This window comes from Amblyomma americanum, chromosome 5 (genome assembly GCF_052857255.1).
Source record: "Amblyomma americanum isolate KBUSLIRL-KWMA chromosome 5, ASM5285725v1, whole genome shotgun sequence".
Classification (NCBI taxonomy): Eukaryota; Metazoa; Arthropoda; class Arachnida; order Ixodida; family Ixodidae; genus Amblyomma; species Amblyomma americanum.
The window spans coordinates 116,921,086-116,935,224 of record NC_135501.1 but is presented as its reverse complement, the minus strand read 5'-3'; the positions used below and the strand labels follow the sequence as shown (position 1 = coordinate 116,935,224).

Below are 14,139 nucleotides of genomic sequence, written 5' to 3'. Positions count from 1 at the left end.
AGTGCAACATTTCAAAACTGCCTACACAAGCTAATTGAACATATCAACTGAATGTAAACGGCATTTTTTTTTTACTAGTCACATGGAGATTTGGACTTTATGGAAATGTGTAGTGGCTGGGAAGTGCAGTAGATTGCAGTGAGAGGGAAGTTTTGCTACATATCACTTTGAATAATCGGCCTAGTTTTTTTAAATCATATATGTGCATAAATAACCTAAATTATTTATTTGTCGTCAAAGGCACTAGTCCTAGTGCTGCACGAAATGCGTATGTCATCTCGTTAGTGTTTTCTACTCGTGTATGGAACACCGCCCAGAAGGATTGCCCACAGGCGACTCCGTCCTTCTTGTGCCTTGGATCTCTCTTCCTCACAGAGGGCAGGGCGCCAGAGCCTCCTCAGGACTCTACAGTGTACCCGGAGGTGTACATAGCGGTTGACTCGCATTTTGCGAAGAACGTGAGCACCTCAAATCTACTAGGCTATCTAGTGATCTTCATGGCCGGGGTAAGGTTCTTTGTTTTCGATGTCTGCGTAAAAATGAAAATCACAATAAGTGAAACACAACCGCAAATCTGCAACAAGGCTGGTGCATAAAGAAAGAGCTGAATAATCTACTCTCGCGTGGCCCATATAATGAACTGTTTAAATGATCGCTAATTTTTTTACGAAGCAACGAGTATGGTATAATTACATGTGAACTTTTTGTTAAGCTAGTTGGTGCATTTCGTGCTACGGAAAGATGAAGCGGCAGTACGAACAAACACAAGAATGAGAAACGAACAAGCGCTTGTCCGTGCTCCTTTCTTCTGCTCGTATATGTTGGCGCTTCTTGTTTCCCTAACAATGTAGTTACAGGGTTGCTTATTTGTCTTCATAGCTTCGAAAAAATGCGTCTTGTCCAGAATTTGCAATGAACTTTCCAAGATGTGCAGTGAAAAGTCGAGGTTAATGTCTGCAACTCACACTTCAATTGAGAAGTACTGAGAAGTACTGTGTGGATTATCACAGCAGCAGATCTAAGCACGGCACTAATGGTACAACTAGAAACGGTACTAATGGTACGGACGAGGACGCTTCGAAAGTTTTTGAATCATTGTGAAGGGGCCAGAATCAAGAACATTGGCACCTGTTGAAGGGCAAAGTTGTCATGCTTGCCACTCAATACGCACCTTGCCCTTTGAACTCAAGTGAAGAGGCATGGAAGACAAAATACAATATTATTGCACGTTACAATATCATTATACGTGAAAACTTGTGTTAAAACTTAAAAAAAAAACAAAAAACAGATAGGGTTAGTGCGTGTTGCAGAGAAGATAATTGCTAAGACATTCCCTTACTGGACCAAAGCAAAGTTAGGCTTTAAACAGCGCTGTGAACAGAACAGGGCGTCTTTTGGAAAGCATATCCGACCATAATTCACAAGTTCGCCATCAAACTCGCCGTAGAAAAATGTGTCCATATATTCAGCCAGTCTAGACAGGTTTCCTAAACTATTAAAGAGCCCGCAATTCTTCCAGAAAAGCATAATTAATGCGCTGCGCAACCACGGTGTAAAACAAGCGTGTGTAAATACAATTATTCACGGGAACTCAACAACGGCCATAGACCTCCCAAGTAGTAAGACAGGGTCAGTCAGGAAGAGAGTTTAGCAAGGTGGCACAATTTCCGCTGCCATTCACTACATGCATATAAGGTGTATTAATTGGATTGGATTGCGATGTGTCCGAACTGAGAGTTGATGTAATATAGATGAGTAACCTCTACTCTATAACTATTCAGAGAAATTCAGGGAATATAGTGCAGCTAGTGATTGACGACTTAAAAACTGAAAAATGGATCCAAATGTGTATCAAGCAAACTAGAGAAATGCAGAGCAGGTGAGAAAGGAAAAAATATTTTATGAACAATCTGAAGGTTACTGTCTATGTCAAGGTCGACGATTCTGGGCTCGCGCGGGTTCCTTGTTCACTGATGTGGCCAAGGTTCGGTCATCCAACAAGTATCTAGTACGTGACGTAATGACCGTAAGTAAACGGCTGGCAGATTTCCACTTGTCCTATTCATAGTGTTAGTGGGAGCCTGATTGATCAATGATTCCGGTAGCTCTTCTCTTTAGCTAAGACGGCCTGCAGAATGAACTGAAAAGGAAGCTCCAGCAATTTTTAAGTGACCTTTAGAAGCTTGCTGCATCACAACACAAGAACCTCTACTATCGAATCCTTTGGATGAATGGATCAGCGTCAGCTATATATGGCCTTCACAAGGTACACAAGCCAGGTGTTCCCCTTAGGCCCCGCGTCGACTTCACAAGGTCACCAATTTACCGGCTGCCAGGCTACGATGCACCAGGTTTCAACCCCGTCGATGGAAAGAGTTTAACGCACATAGGGAACTCAGTAAAGTTTGCAGAAGAACACATAAATGTGTTCCTATCAATAATGACAAAGTCATGGTGTCTTTTGATGCAACGTCACTCTTCCTCGCTGTACCAGTGGATCTCGCTGTCACATCGTGCAAAGAAAGCCTATAGAAAGATAACAGGCTTCCCAACCGAACACCCATTGTCATCCCAGAACTGTTACCTACTTCAGTTTTGCCTCGTGAAAACATACTTCTCGTATGGCGGCAACTTCTACAAGCAGACACACGATACAGCAATGGGGCTTTAAACCCCGTCACAACATCCAACTTAGTGTTGGAATCCCTGGAAGCAGAAATACTTCAGAAATTCCATCCAGAACCAAAAGTCTTCTACCGCTACGCAGATGATTGCTTTTGCGTCATCAAAAAGTGGGACGTGCAGTGATTCTTGGACAGCCTGAATTCCGAATGCCGGCACATACAGTTCCCAGTTGAAATGGAGAAGTATAGCTGTTTACCTATCTTGGACGTACTGGCTCAACGACCTACGAACGGTCTTTAGATTCACAGTCTACCTGTAGTCTACTCACACTGGTTATTGTCTGTATTTTGATTGTAACGATCGCGTCGCTACAAGTTGTCATTTCCATCGTTCCTGATGGCACGTGCCACTCGTGTATTCACTGATACACTGATAAACATGATGCGTAGAACGAGCTAAGAACACTCCGTTGTGAGCTTGCCGGCAACGCCCATGCGCATTTTCAAAATATAGTCTACGTGTCGCACTTATCTCTTCAAGCAAGCTTTGAAGTAAGTTGATAAAAGTGAAGGTTCGCTTGTCCGACGACATGCATGATAGAGTTCTACACAGAATTACATGCGCTCATTGCAACAATATTTACATTTGCGAAACCGGCAAGTTTCCACGACGCCAACAATAGCACAAACGGGACGTGGCGAATGGCAGTTAAGCAACGAACATTGTTGCTGGACGCGCTGAAACATTTCATCATAACATCGACTGGAACAACGCCACAGTCATAGCTAAAAGATAGATAGATAGAGGAGGAGGGAAAGGCAGGGATGTTAACCAGAAAGGGGTTCCGGCTGGCTACCCTGCACTGGGGAAGAGGGATTAGGGGGCTAAAGGAGGAAGAGAGAAGGGGAAAAGGCATAGCATACACACACGCACAACGCTGTCACAATTTGTCATTCAATCCAGTCGCTCTCAAGTAGGCAAAGAGTGCCTTGTATGCCTTGAGGGCAGTCGGCTGCTGTGGCCACGGACCGAGGATCTTTTGCTCTGTTAATGGACGAGGATCGAGGCGGTCCAGGGCACAACACAGTATGTCTTGCACTCGCAAATGCAGGGCACTCACCGAGAAGATGAGCGATGGTCTCCTCACAACCGCAGCTTTCACAGGCAGGACTGTCAGCCATCCCCATCCGGAAAGCATAGTGGTTGGTAAAAGCAACGCCGATCCATAAACGGCATAACAATGTTGCGTCGCGACGTGCTAAGTTACGTGGAAGACGAAGGCGCAGTCCAGGGTCCAGTGCCTTGAGGCGGAGATAGCAAAACTCTCCCGTGTTCCACGCTAAAAGTGTGAGCTCCAGCGCCAAAGGGCGAAGCCCACACGCTGCGTCAGGTCTTGAGATTGGGATCCTCACTGGAAGTCCGTCGTTGTGAACCGAACGCGCAGCCGCATCGGCCTGGTGATTACCGTTAATACCACAGTGTCCTGGCAGCCATTGAAAAATGACGTCATGACCTTTGGAAACGGTGCCATGGTAGAGTAGACGGATCTCAGCAACAAGTTGTTCCTGCGACCCGCGGCGTAGCGCAGCTTGCAGGGCTTGAAGGGCTGCTTTAGAGTCGGTCAAAACCGTCCAGTCATGTGGAGGTTCCTGACTGATGAACTACCGCAGCCCGTAAGGCTGCGAGTTCCGAACCAGTTGAAGATGTTGGATAGGTCGTCTTCACTTTCATGAAGATGGATCTGGCCGGTATCACCACCGACCCCGCAGAACTGGTCGAGTGAACTGATCCATCTGTGTAAACATGTATGCGGTGACTGTGGTAAGAATGCAGGTGATTCAATGTTAGTTGTTTAAGAGCGGGTAGTGATACACCAGCTTTCTTCGTAATTCCAGGAATATAGAGGTGAACACGAGGTTCATGAAGACTCCATAAGGGTGAGCACGGTATTGACGCAGGGGTGAACTCCGATGGAAGATATGCGCGATGAGCTTCAATGACTTTGGCGAATGCAGTACGCGGCCTAATTATTGGGATTGTTGCGAGGTGATGACAGGGAACCCGTGTGAGGTGCCGAATATGTGTTATCATGGTGTCAACAGCAATGTATGTAGTAACAGGATGTTCCCGGGCAACAAGAACAGTTGCTGCAGTTGATGCACATTTAGGCAGTCCAAGGCAGATACGGAAAGCTTGCGCTTGCACACTTTGAAGAGTCTTGGTGTTTGTCTTTCTAATGGAACTGAATATCGGAACACTGTACAGCACGTAGCCCAGAAATAGAGAACGGTACAGTTGCAGTATAGAGCGCACTGATGCGCCCCAGGACTTTCCCCTGAGGAAGGAGAGGACGTGGACAATCGCAATTAGTCTCTTTCTCATGTCGTAGACTTGTGGACTCCACGAGAGCTTCCTGTCGATGACAACACTAAGGAATCTGTGGCTTCTCTCATAGGGAATGGCTTCACCATTAATGCGAATGGTGTAGCGTGACATTATTTTGCGTGTGAACGCCACACTTTTCGGTCGAAATGTTCAGGTCCTGCAAGCGAAGATAAGATGTCAATATCGATGCCGCCTTTTGAAGTCTTGCACGAACTTGAGGACGGGTCACCCCTGATGCCCAAATACAGATGTCGTCTGCATATACCGAGATCTGCGCAGATTGTGGCAATACGTCGACCGGGCCGATGAGAGCAAGGTTGAAGAGAACTGGGCTCAGCACTCCACCCTGAGGGACTCCGCGCGATTTTCGGTGTAAGGACGTTGGCCCGTCCGCAGTCAGGACAAAAAACGACCTCTCTGATATATAGCTGCGTATCCAGCTCTCCGTGCAGCCTCCGATCTCAGCAGCTTTCATTGCGTCCAAAATGGCTTGATGCGTTACGTTGTCGTACGCGCCCTTGATATCTAAAAAACAATGCCACGGCCAATCTTTTCAAACTTTTGCTGTGGTGCACCGATGTTGCAAGGTCAACCACGTTGTCGATAGAAGAGCGGCCCCGTCGGAACCCAGTCATGAAGGTTGGATAAATCTGATATCGCTCCAAGTACCATTCCACGCGTGTGAGCAGCATTCTTTCCATGACTTTGCCGACGCAGCTGGCGAGTGCAGTTGGACGGTATGATGAAAGGTCGAGCGGTGATTTCCCCGGCTTAGGAAGTGGAACCAGACGACTGGTCTTCCAATCATGAGGAACTATGCCCGCACTCCATGACTTGTTATAAGTGTCCAAAAGAGCCCGCCGAGCTTCTTGGCCAAGGTTGGCAACTGCGGAGTACGTCACACCATCGGGCGTTGGTGACAATGACTTTCTACAACAAGCCAGCGCAGCATCAAGTTCTTCCATGGAGAATAGTGCATCCATCCGAGAATCCCGTGAGGGTGGAACATTGTCGCAGTGCAGCGTTGCGCCTGGATTCGGAGGGCCTGTTATTCTTGCGCAGAAATCTTCGGCTACCTCAACCACACTGCGCCTTTGGTGGAGCGCTACGGATTTGAACGGGTAGCGCTGTTGAGGGTATGTGCGAAGACCCCGAATTACACTCCAAACGCGTCACAAATGCTTCCGTGGATCAAGTGTTTGGCAAAATGTCCTCCACCGTTGTGTTTGCACTGCCTGAATTCTGCGCTGAATCTTCTTCTGTATGCGCCTAGCATCTCTTAGGTCTAGGCGCGACTTTGTGCGTCGGTATCTGCGCTCTGCCCTGCACCGTTGTGATAGCTTAAGAAAAAAACTGTCATCAAGCTGCTACTGGAATCATTGATTAATAAGGCAAACACTAACACTATGAATAGGAAAAATGAAAATTTGCCGTCAATCTACTTATGCGCATTACGTCACGTACGACGTAATTAAATGGCTACCGAACCCCGGAAAGCTCAGTGAACGGGTTTTGAAACGCCGAATTGTAGACCTGGCATGGTCAGTGACCTTCAAGTTGTTCAGTGTCCTGACCGGCCAAACGAACTTTCGTGGAACCCTACACTAAACAATAATTTTTATGTAATGAAGTACTGAAAACTGTTACGGGGAAATACAATCTGACCCCTCTAATGAGAGCCGGTCAGGATGATCAAATATAAATAACTGAGACAATGAGTATACAGTTGAGGGGATTTTACAGCCGCTCTACTTACAGCTAATTAGGGAGTTTGTATGTGTGATATATGGATCTCATTTATAGTTGTCAAACCTATGGTCGTATAACAACGTTTAAAACAGAACATGTCGACTGTGCAACAAGCTATGTGAAAAATAGGGTAGCGATAATGTTAAAAACTATAGAACATGAGAATTACCACAGTGAAGGAATTGGTGCAGCTAAGGAGAATAGCATGAAATTGGTATTAGCGGGAAATGTGATAGAGATAACAAGGAAATGATAGTTGTCGAGGAAACACAGCGGGCTAAAAGATCAAGAGAGCTTGGAAAAGGGGCGGCAGAAAGTCATGTGGGGAGAAGAGACTCAAAAATTTCGAAAAAAACGTCAGCGTAACCGGCACTGGACAGTGAAGTTTGAAAAAATTTCCCTGATAGCCATCCCGAAACTGAAATAGCCGTTGTGTTGGACATACACTCTAGGGCCAACAGGTTATTCTCTCTCCCGCACTGTATTACGAGGCTACAAGAGAGCACACCTTCGCCGCTATTTTGGTTCCCGCAAACACTTACGACAAAATGTACAAGCTGCAATCAACCTTCTTTACCTTCCTCTCCCTTTATCACTGTTTTCTTTCTTGAATGTTGTAAGAAAGCGAAATCTTATAGTCCTTTCTAGCGCGAAAGCCTAAATATCAGTTCACAAATTAGCACTGTTAGAGAAGACGCTTCTTTTCAGTTTAACAATCCTATCGACAATGTAAGAAGCCCTTCGCGAGAGAGCTTCTTGTCAAGTGCCACGAATCAATAAAACAGCATTTTTAATTGAAGTTCATAGTTCTTCAGCACAACGGCACGTTTTTAGCCAAGGAAAAGAAGACAGAAGACAGAAAAGAAGAAGGACGAACAAGGACGAACACAGCGCTGACTTACAACTGTTTATTCAGAGTCACACACAGCTTAAATACTCTCAGACCAGCGCAGGCGCACACCGTAAAAGAACCAAAAAGGGAAAAATAGGAAAAACAATCTCATCATATCTTTATCGCAGAAACTTTGACAGGAACGCCTTTTCTGTATTATACTGAATGACTGAGGTATCGCTGACACACTCTGACCCAGCTTTTTTAATATAGTATGCCTCTATTGTTTCACGGGTTGTTTTTAATTTGCTTCTGCTTAGAATCCTCACTGCCGAAAACATCGGTGTGCAATCTTTGCAAGTTGCGCAGTGCTCAACAAGGTTACCACCTTCCCTATTCCTCAAATCTCTTTCGTGCTCTCTGAGACGGTCGTTGACGCAGCGCCCCGTTTGCCCTATGTAGGACTTGCCACGCGTCAAGGGAATTTCGTACACAACGCCTGTGGCGCATTCCGCAAAGCGGTTCCCGTGCCTCTTTTTACACCCAGGTTTCTTGTCATCACCTGTGATGCGTAGGGTAAACTGGCCTAGCTTCTGAAGGGCTGAAAAGACTAACGGCACATTGTGCCGGTTTTCCACCTTTTTGAGGCCATGGGATAGTTTGTGCACGTAGGGCATCACTTCAGGTTTTACTTTAGCCTGCGGAGGTGTTATTGCCTCCTTCCGGGTTCCGGGCTTCAACTTCTTCAATAACGCTTCTGCAACAGCGACAACTACCGAGTCAGGGAAGCCGGCTGCCTCAAGCCTAGCCAATTGGTTCTCAAAACTATCTTGCATATCATGCACACAGGATTTTAGGAGTGCAGACTCTAAGCAGAGTTTTGCGATCTCTCTCTTCACAATCTTTGAATGGGATGAAATATAATGCAAAAGTTCTTTTTGTGCTCTGGGCAAGTAAGACCAGCACACGTGCTTATTCCTAAACCTTAATCTCACATCCAAGAACTGCAGGCTGTTTTCAACCGGGAGCTCACACGTGAAAGTGAGCCCCCTTCCATGCTTTTTAAGTCATGCAGTACACTCATAAGTGTATCCTCATTGGGAATGGCACAATGCTTGTCTAAAACAATTAAAAAGTCATCCACATAACGAAACACTTTTCGAACACAGTCAATCTTAGATTGCTTAAAATGATAGTTCAAATGGCGATCAATGCATGCTAAAAAATATCACATAAAACAGGGGCGACGCATGACCCAATGCATATCCCCTTCTTTTGCAGATAAAACTCTTTGTCAAAGGCGATAAACGTACTACACAAATAAAATTCTAAAAGCGCTAAAAAGTTATCTACAGTCATCCCCGACGCATTTTGAAATTGAACGGTTTTGTTATCGTCAATACATTCCTTGACAGCAGCAAACAGTTCTATGAACTGTTCTGAACTATGAACTTCAAACAACAATACCAACTAGCCCAAGAACTAACTCTCCTGAAGCATTTTTAAGAGGCAACACTCAGATTGAGAAGGCGGAGAAAGGAAACCTTTATTTTAAGGCGGTACTTAGGCTAACTGAAAAATCCACAGGACGGTTATTACTACGTAACGCGAGATTGTGTGATAGCTGCTTAGGTGTTTAGTCACGTGACCACTGATGCAGTGGCCCCGTGGTGCGCCCCTGCATTGGCAGGCGGGTGTTCCATACAGAGCCACCCGTAGGCTAATGTGACCCAGCTTGACCTGCGCAAAGCGCACGCACAGGTTGCGCCGACGGCGACGGCGACGAGAAAGCCAGGGACGGGCGCCTAACAGCTATCGCTGCAAAAGTGGCTTGCTCCGGTAAGGCTCAGCCCGATTTAGGCTCAGCAAAGCATGGAAAGGGCAAATAAAGAGATGTAATGCCAGTGGTACATGGGTACAGATTGTGTTCTCTATCTTCCGTCATGCCCAGGTAGTTGTGAGAGAATATAGTGCGAAATTGCAGAGTTGCACCTCTGCCGCACCACTGATGTACCGCGGGTGAGTGGGGAAAGATGAGTGGGCAATTGGAGAAGAGAGAATTATTATAACAGAAGAAAGCTTTGGTTTTTTAGTGCCGTGAACGCGGGGAGTATTTGTAAAGGCAACTCTTTCTATTCTAGGTAAACTTGAAGCTAGCTGATTTGACGGCGCCCAGAGTCCAGCTGCGATTGGTTGGCTTGCTCATTGGAGAAGTCGTGGTAGGTGCTGAACTCTTTTTCTACATAGCGACCTTCGACACACAAGAAAATTGCCAAGGCATGCAGAATGAATGAATGAATGAATGAATGAATGAATGAATGAATGAATGAATGAATGAATGAATGAAAGCGCTATGGTGACGGCCTGTTACGAATATAACCGATTGTAAAGCAAGAGGAAAGAAGACCACGAAAGGCTGGAAGGAAGCGGCATAGGACCGCCGTCATACCGTGTTTCTGATGTGTGTGTGTGTTTGTTTTCTATCGAGGTGCTCTGCTAGAATAAACCATTCCTTCTTTTTTCAGGACCGGTGCTTTTATTGGTACGGGAAATACGTAGATGCTCAGCAGACGATTACAAATTTTTTCAGGCACCTGAACCCGAAGATGACAAACCCTGATATATTTTTATCCTCACTGGGTACGTGCACAAATTTGCATGCATTTTTTTGTCCGACACATGAAAGATCTTTGAAACGATGATGACACGGAATGGAAAAAACTGAGACGCTAAAAAAGCCAGCCGATGGTGACTAAATAGTGCAAAAAAGCGCAGCTGCTCTCCCAGAAAGTTTTCTGATAATATTGTAGAAAATGGATGAAAATAATCAAGAAAGCTGGTCCGACATACGCATATTCGAAAAAAAGGAACTAGCAGAGGTTTGGTACTTGTTAAACCTAGTGGCACGAGCGAAAGCTCTGTTAAGTATGGTAACGCATGGCTTGCCGGCGCTGGAGTTGGACCGTCGTGCCTCATCCACTGCGCGACTGAGCGAAGAGAGCCAGTGAAGCAGATGTTATATCCCCGCTATTCACGTGGCACAGCAGCGGCGATGCTACGAGCGAGCGCAGCTGCGGCGCCTCTCTACAACGATTCACGTGGTATGACGACACTTGCCACACCTCTGCTGCACCGGCTCACGGTCAAACGAGCACCAAACTGCACCTTGGGAGATGTAGTGCGAAAAGTAGAGAAAAAAGTGGAAGCATAAATACAGACAATGTGCTTTTCAGGCAGGTTAATATGCGAACTTGTGGAGTCGCAACAACTTAATAGACAAAGCGACGGCTTAAACAGAGTGCATAATACGCTACATTTATTCTTATACGCACCTAATGTTCGTGTATGGTACATGTTAGGTTATATAGGGCGGGTAGTGCTACCTTTTTCAGCGCTCTGTCTTTGCAGGCATTAGGGAAGAACTGTTGCGGCCAAAGCGGGTTTGTGTACTGTAGGACAGAATGGTTTTTATCACCGCTGCGGCTGAACATGAGCAGCGTTAAGACTAGCGGTCGCATCATTCAGGGACACAAAAAAGGCTGCTGCAGTGCACTCTCTTCGAAGGCATCGCTGTCGAGGGCACATAGATCTTGCACTTCCCCATTCAAAGATGAAGCGAACGAGGACATCAATGTAGCTCCTATGCTCCTTCAAACAGCGTAAAGTAGGCATAAATTGTTTCGCATCACGGGAAATAATGCGTTTCATTATTTTCTACCGGTTCAGGAGAAAAAAAGCGAGCATCAGTGAAGTGCACCAATTTTCTTCTACTAAACTCTCGCTATCGCTAAGAGGGAGTCATCGTCTAACTTTCCTATTTAAGCTTTAATTATTAACGAGATATGCCCTGTCTAAATGCTTAAGAGTTCGGATGGGAAAACAGAACAGGGAAAGCTGAATTGAACTCATAATGTTCAGTTGAGGAAACTATTCCGACACATCTGAATGCACTCGGCGTCATATAATGGGTTAGGCAGACTGAGACTGTTTAATGAAAAACAACTTGACGCTGTCCAAATCGAGTTTGTTCTGGATGAATACAAGAGAGTGCATACTCTCGGCGTTAGGCCTTTGCAGTACTAAAGAATCAGGTTTGCCAAGCGCTTCTTAACACCTCAAGTGGAATAAAATTAGAAAAATGATCAGAGGACGAGCATTGGGAGCGAAATTCGGAGTTGTTGGGCTAGTTGTTTATCGGCGTCTTGATACTGCATTTTATTGTGCTTTGTGATCAATTATATTTGAGCGATAAAATAAATACACTATTACAATTCCATTGATAAGTACACCGATTATGTAAAAAGAAAGAAATATTTCCATCTCCTACTTTGTTTCCGTGACTCTTCTCTCTTTTATTACATCAGACACGTAGGAGAAATTTGGCTTGGTCCCCTGCACAACATTTCTGTGTTCTCTTTCCGGCATGCTATACGACACAAAATGTAGGCAAACCTTCCTGCCCTTAGCAGAAATAAAAATAGATATGAAAGTTAACAGCATTGTATTAGCGCAGCGTAGGAATGATCTTTATCTCTGTCTAATCTTTACACTAGATGCTGTAGCTAATTCCATTATTCCTTTGCTAGACACGGTATCATTTTTGATGTACCGGACGCAGTTTGTGCGGTAGGCGAATAACATTGCGTTATTGTAAGTACTTCGCTCGTACCCACCTCCTGCCCTCTAATATCATGTCTTGGTTATAATTTCTAGGCACGACTTGATCGGATTGATAAACAACGCATATGACCCAAATTTATCTGGTAAGTCCCAGAGGTGCATTTTCTCTCTTAATCTCCCTGAAAATTTATGGTGATGATTTGACGATGATGACAATGTGCCCATGTTTCATGTTGGCTACGGCAGACGCTATAAAGGTTCCGCGTTAATTTTGGCCTCCTGTGATTATTAATTAAACGGGCACTGCCAGCACACTGCACACGAACGCTTTGCATGCCGCTTCCCTCGAAATGCGGCCCTATTTCCGGAATTTGACTACGCGGCCTTGGGAACAGTGGGCCACGCTGTAGCCATGAAGCCATCACTATGATTTGACAGACTGATTCACCCAGTACACGACGTGCTTCACCCTTGCTTAGCTGTTTTGCCGTGTGATGACGCGCTTCGCTGAGAGTTAAAATGGTAAATCCGTGGTTGCAATAATGCGATTATGAAAAATAGGACCGAGTATCGCCAGGGCCTTTGATGCATTGGGTGCATCCGCCAGTAGAGCTCGTCGCGATGCAATTTGTTAACCGCTCGTGTGGCTCAACTTTTTGCGCACCCGTACTTTAGTGGCGTTTTGTACTATTTTGTGGCTATAGCACACGACTGGAGCAGGTTTGAGTGCCAGCTCAGAACAGACTTATTGTAGCATAATTTTACAACTAAGATTCAGCAACTTCGCCTTCAGGTGTTATTCTTAAATGCGGTACAAATAACTGCCTGCATTCCCTATCTACTTTGGTGTTTACCGCGTAAGCAGCATGAGTGCCACTAGGAGAAAATGGCAGCATGTGTCTGTGCGTGGCCGTGTAGTGAATCCTCCTGCGCCTGCGGTGAGGCTAGCACGAGAACCACCCACCTACATGTGGTGTGCCGAGAAATCTACATCGACGGCGGCCGAGAGACGGGCACAAAAACGCCCCAGGCGGGCAGCTACGGCTGATGAACTAAGTGCCTAAAGAAAGCGCGCGCGTCAGTGCATGTCCAAAATTCTTGGACAAAAATTTTGAATATTGAAAAACTGTAAGGTACTGGTAGAGAAATATTGGTGGTAATTGTCCATTATTCCTGTACGTAGCAAAATGAATCTTTTATAGTGTTTCCAGACCCACCGCGGCGGTTCAGTGGTTACGACGCTCGCTACTGATCCGGAGTTCCTAGGTTCGAACCGGACCGCGGCGACTGCGTTTCGATGGAGGCGAAACGCTAAGGCGCCCGTGTGCGGTGCGATGTCAAAGCATATTAAAGATCCCCAGGTGGTCGAAATCATTCCGGAGCCCTCCGCTACGGCATCTCTTTCTTCCTTCCTTCTTTCACTCTTTCCTTTATCCCTTCCCTGAGGGCGCAGTTCAGGTGTCCGCCGATATACGAGACAAATAATGCGCCATTTCTTTCCCCAAAATACAATTATTATTATTATAGTGTTTCCATCGCTGGCATCGAGCGAAGTCATGGAAAACCACCTGTCATAGAAAACCAATGTGGAACGCTTTTGAAGATAGCAGAAACGTTAGCACCTAGAAAGTTCAAGCCTGCAGGCGGGAAATGTGCATATATATTGATTGTTATAGTGAAATCTTAAAATGCATTAAAAAATTGCGTTCATAAACTATTTCCCGTTCAAAAAATATTTTGTACCCCGCTGTTGCGTAGTTCAAGCCTGCCGACGGGAAATCTGCAGATACATTGAATGTTATAGCAAAATCTTAAAATGCATTAAAAAATTGCGTTTATAAAATATTTCCTGTTCAAAATGAATTTTGTACTGAATTGTCGGGTAGTACTCCTTTTGCTAAATGTAACCAGGCTGCCGGGTTTTCTCT

General features: G+C 45.4%; 1 protein-coding gene across 1 annotated transcript in view; it reads left to right on the top strand.

Moving 5' to 3' along the window:
• Positions 1 to 408: 408 nt before the first annotated feature.
• Positions 409 to 14,139, top strand: part of LOC144134948 (A disintegrin and metalloproteinase with thrombospondin motifs like) — a 36,135-nt gene continuing 22,404 nt past the window's right edge. The window contains exons 1-4 of the mRNA XM_077667739.1: positions 409 to 506; positions 9,733 to 9,810; positions 10,117 to 10,231; positions 12,305 to 12,354. The gene's annotated coding sequence lies outside the window, so the exon portion shown is untranslated. The remainder of the gene's footprint in view (positions 507 to 9,732; positions 9,811 to 10,116; positions 10,232 to 12,304; positions 12,355 to 14,139) is intronic.